This window comes from Vulpes vulpes, chromosome X (assembly GCF_048418805.1).
Source record: "Vulpes vulpes isolate BD-2025 chromosome X, VulVul3, whole genome shotgun sequence".
Lineage (NCBI taxonomy): Eukaryota > Metazoa > Chordata > Mammalia > Carnivora > Canidae > Vulpes > Vulpes vulpes.
In genome coordinates this window covers 65,603,123-65,608,809 of record NC_132796.1, presented here as the reverse complement: position 1 = coordinate 65,608,809, position 5,687 = coordinate 65,603,123, and positions in this window count along the sequence as shown.

The following is a 5,687-nucleotide window of genomic DNA, read 5'->3' as shown; positions in this document are numbered from 1 at the left end:
ATTCAATTTATGTTATTATTTATTTATATAGTTGAATAATATAAAGGTATTTAAGGTAATAATGTAGATCTATACTGACATTGAAAGATAGCCAGGGTAAACTGTTTAATGAAAATGGTCCCAGAAATATGGAAATTTATGCATATATATGTAAATTATATATAGTACAAAAATGTTGATACTAGTTATCTATATTTAATGGGTTTTTCAGTAATTTCTTTTATAATTTTTTAAAATTTTATTTATTTATTCATGAGAGACACAGAGAGAGAGAGAGAATGAGAGATTGAGGCAGAGGGAGAAGCAGGCTCCATGCAGGGAGCCTGACGTGGGACTCAATCCCGGGTCTCCAGGAACATGTCCTGGGCTGAAGGCGGCACTAAACCACTGAGCCACCCGGGCTGCCCGTTTTTCAGTAATTTATAGTCATTTTGGGATTCTAAATTTTATATAATGACCGAAACTTAACTGTTGTGATCAGAAAAAGTATAGTGGGAGAAAGAGGAATAATTATAGACAATTATGTGCAGCTGTAGAGTCAGAAAACATAAAGAATTATGAAGGTGCTATATGGGTGCATATTTGAACTACACACTATTGGAGGCTAATCTTTAAAATAATGTATTAATATTAAGATCATTCGTGCAGTGTTTGGCTCTTCACAGTGGTTTCCTTAAGAACAAACCTGAATTCCAGTAATGTTGACACTAGCAAAATATTAAGTCAAGATTAATACTTTCTCATTTCATAGATAAGAAATCTTGGGCTCATTGTATGTAAGCAACTATCCAAGGTCACACGATAGGTCATAGTGGAAAGTTCACAAAACCATGCTGCTTTCCCTTTCGATTTTTTGGGTAATTAACAATTACTATAAAACTGAGGATTTTCTAACCTCTCTTACCTTCAGCCTTCATTCCCTCAAGTAACTTCACTAGTCTCTGCTAGTTTCCATTCCTAAGTATTACTGAGAAAACTAAAGAATGCTCTGTTCTTTGTTCCAAAAGTGTGTCTGCTTGTCACTTATCAGTGCTTTCTTAGGGCAAGTGCTTCAGACCTTTCCTCTGGTCATATTGTGCTGTCTCAAAACCACTTCTCTTTGTTGCTGCTACTTACACAAATCCACATTACATTAAAAATTAACATATCACACCAAAAAGTAAGCCCCTAAATCACAGCTAAGATCTGACTCATGCTTAACAAAATTTTACTGATGATTTGGGAATAGGAGAAGGAAATTATCAGATAGAAAAAGGAAATTTTAAAACTAGCTATCAGAGATCCATTGTCTATGTCTCTGCACAGGGATACCTTAATGACAGTCCTTCCTGATCACATATGTTGTGTCAACTTATTTCCCATTTGGAGAGTCCCCTTGACTCTTCCCTTCTTTATAGGTGACTAGAGTTTCCCATTTTTCTTGGAGATTAAAGAAAAAAAGAGTATCTTCTCTTCCTGTCAAAGGCCTATTGGAAGTCTCAGAAGGATTATTTTTAATTTTAAATTGGGTAAGATAAGTTTACCAATTAACCTAGTTCTAAAAATCCCTGCTGAGAAATGACTATCCCACAGAGATTACTGTTTTTATAGAGATACAAAATACATTAAGAGTAGCACCCGCAGTGGCAGACGATGCCTGAAAAAATTCAAACATACCCAATATAGACATCAGAATAAATTTTATTATTATTTTTTATAAATTTATTTTTTATTGGTGTTCAATTTGCCAACATATAGAATAACACCCAGTGCTCATCCTGTCAAGTGCTCATTTTAATGTTGAACATACTTAATGCCTTTTTTACATTCTTCAAGATTTCAAGTTCTCATGTTAGTAATCAGCAAGATACGTTTTCTGTAGTTGTTAAATCCTTCAGACAAGTCTATAACATTCTATTTTAAATAATAGTGAAATAAAAGGAACCCAGCATTTCTCCTGTCTACTCTCTCTCATTGCCCTCAAGATCCAATATGTCTTTACAGATTACAGCATACTTGACTATGCAACGACAAAAAAAAGGTAATAGAAAAGGAAAATTTTGTGTGATTTAGATTTCCACTGTTTTTTTTTTTAAAGATTTTATTTATTTATTCATGAGAGACACAGAGAGAGAGAGGCAGAGACACAGGCAGAGGGAGAAGCAGGCCCCATGCAGGGAGCCCGACGTGGGACTGGATCCCGGGTCTCCAGCCGAGCATCAGGCCCTGGGCTGAAGGTGGTGCTAAACCGCTGAGCCCTCCCCCCACCTGCCGCGGGGCTGCCCTGATAACTGTTTAGTCTCTTTAGAAAGTGCTAGATTGTTTTCTAAAGTGGCTGCTGAACCGTTTTATATTCCCACCAGCAAAATAGGAAGGCTCCATTTCTTATATATTTGCGAGTACTTATTGTCTGTCTTCCTGATTCTAGCCATTCTAGAGATTGTGATTTTATATAATTAAAAGTTGGGTATAATCAAGAGTCTGCACTCAGGACAAGTCAAATAACATTTGTTTTATTTTCCTCTGCACCATGTTCCTTCTCTTTCTTCCTCTACTTTCTACACACCACTGGTGTGCAATAGTTTTTTCTTGCTGTGGTAACAAATCACTATATATTTAGTAGCTTAATATATCACAAATTTATTATCTTACATTTCTGTAGGTCAGAAGTCCAGTATGGGTCTCATTAGGCATTAGCACAGCTGGGTTCCCTTCTGGAAGTGCTAGGAGAACATTGTTTCCTTGCCCATTGAAGTTGCAGGGTGATGTCTCCATGTCCTTGGCTGGCTGTCAGCTGAGGGCTGTTCCAGCTCCTAGAGCCACTCACATACCTTGGTTCATGAACCCCTTCTTCAAAGCTAGCAATTCTTCTGCCTTCCTTTTTCACTTTTGTTTTTATTTATTTTAAACCTTAGAATAGCCTTTATTTTTTAAAATTGTTTTTAAATTCAATTTGCCAACATATAGTATAACACCCAGTGCTCATACCATCAATGCCCTCCTTAGTGCCCATCACCCAGTCACCCCATCTCCCCCATCCCCTTCCACAACCCTTTGTTTGTTTCCCAGAGTTAGGCATCCCTCATGGTTTTTTACTTTTATTTTATTTTATTTTTTTAGCTTTATTGAAATACAATTGACAAAATTTTCAAATGTTTAAAACGTACATCATCGTAACTTGATATATGTATATATTATAAAAGGATTCCCACTTCTAGTAATTTATATATCCATTACCTCACATAATTATTTATTTATTTATTGTTTGGGGAAAATATTTAGGTTCTCTACTCTCAGCGAATTTCAATTCTATAATACAGTGTTATCAACACTTTTCATTTTTCTTGAAATTGTTTTTTTCTCTTTTTGTATAGGTCCTCTATTTAAATCTATCTTTTGTTTCTCTACCTTCTATTATTTTGTAGGCTTTATGTCTTATTTAAGGATCTGTATTTTTCCCTTAAAAAGTTAATTGGACACTTACTTCCTCTTGGACAGTGGTAGAGAGGAGAATGGGCTAAGCGTTTGTATTGTGGTTAGTGATAATTCTTTCAATGAGAATTCCCATTTCTATACAGGCCTTTAATTTAGGGGCATCACAGAAATTTCTGACTTCTGTGCTGCTTTAGATGACTTTTTTCCCTGTCAGTTGCTTAAGTAGTTCTGGACTATAGTAGAGGGAGGTCAGAGATTTACTATTTTTTGGTTAGTATCTTTCTAATATACAGTGTGAGGGTAAGACTCATTCTTAGAAGCAATGTTTAAGAAGTATTTACTCATACAATTCTACTGAGTCTACGACTCAGTTGGTTACTATAAGGAGCTCTGCTTCAGCAGTTCTTTATGGGAAAATATGCAGTGTCAGAGCCTTAATGGCCTTGCATCCATTATATTACTGTTCTATCAATTAGCGGTTGCAGTTTTTCCACATAACCATTTCCTACCTGGCCTAGGAGTGTTATGTTAGGAGGATTAGTTGTAGCAGCCACCACTTTAATGACTTATAACCAGTGTGATGGTTAATTTTATGTATCAACTTTACTGGATCATCAAGTGCCCATATATTTGGTCAAACATTATTCTGGCTGTGCCAGTGAGGGTGTTAGGGGATGAGATTCACATTTTAATTGGTAGATTGAGCAAAATAGATTATCTTTTCTAATGTGGGTGGGTCTCACCCAATTAGTTAAAGGATGAAAATAAAACAAAAAGGCCAACTGTGCAAGTAAGAGGGAACTCCTTCTGTCTTACTGCCTTGAAGCTGGGACATCATTTTTTTCTTGCCTTTGGGCTCAAACTAAAATATTGACTCTACCTAGGTCTCAAGACTGCTGGCCTTTGGACTGGAGTTATACCATAAGTTCTTCAAGTTCTCAGACCTTTGGACTTGGACTGAAACTATGCCATTGGCTCTTCTGGGTCTTCAGCTTGCTGACTGTAGGCCTTGGGTCTTGTCAGCCTCTAAATTGTATAAGACAATTCCTTATAATGATTTTTTGTATATATATATGTGTGTTTATAATACACACATACACATATACATGCATACACAAATATAAAATCTCCTATTGCTTCTATTTCTCTGGAGAACCCTGACTACTGCAGCCAGTATACTCATTTTTCTCTACAGTAACTCCTCTCCCCACCTCCACCTTGGGAAAACTTTTTTTTTCCCTCTCATGACTCTTATGCAACCTGTAACCACCCTTCTGATAGAGGCAAATTTCAGTGACTCTTGGAGGTCCAATATCCCCCACCCTTCTAAGGAAGGTTTTACTCTCTCTCTCTATAGAGAACTAGGGGTGGTGGAAGGGGAGGAGGGCGGGGGGGTGGGGGTGAATGGATGACGGGCACTGAGGGAGGCACTTGACGGGATGAGCACTGGGTGTTATTCTGTATGTTGGCAAATTGAACACCAATAAAAAATAAATTAATTATTTAAAAAAATTAAAAAATTCTGTGCTGGGCTCTGTTCTGAATAAAGAGACTTTTCCTCTTTCATTAGAGAACAGTGCAAAATCTTTGATGTCGCTTGGAAAACATGCATAAGCAAACAAAACATATGTCACCCTGCCTTACGTAGCCTATGTCATTATTTGTCTTAAAAAATAATACTCCAGTTCTTTTTTTTTTTTCTAATTTTTTTTTATTTATTTATGATAGTCACAGAGAGATAGAGAGAGAGGCAGAGACACAGGCAGAGGGAGAAGCAGGCTCCATGCACCGGGAGCCCGACGTGGGATTCGATCCCGGGTCTCCAGGATCGCGCCCTGGGCCAAAGGCAGGCGCCAAACCGCTGCGCCACCCAGGGATCCCAATACTCCAGTTCTAATATGCCCAGAATGTTTTGTGTTGAGCTAGTTGTTTCTGTCTCTCATTGACCTGCTCACCTGATCACCAGAGCATTTTCATCTAAGTCCTATAGCTGACTCTCCCCAAACTTCCTACTATCAGTTGATTAGCCTCTGGGGAGGATGAAAAACATAGATAGCATAAATTCCAGGGAGAGAAATTGGGATTATCTCATGTACTGAGTTAACTACTTTGATAGCTGATACAACAGAAATATTGTTATGATAAAAGAGGTGGGCAGAGGGTGCGGATGACTGGGTGATGGGCACTGAGGGGGGCACTTGATGGGATGAGCACTGGGTGTTATGCTATATGTTGGCAAATTAAACTACAATAAAAAAAGAAAATAAAAAGGA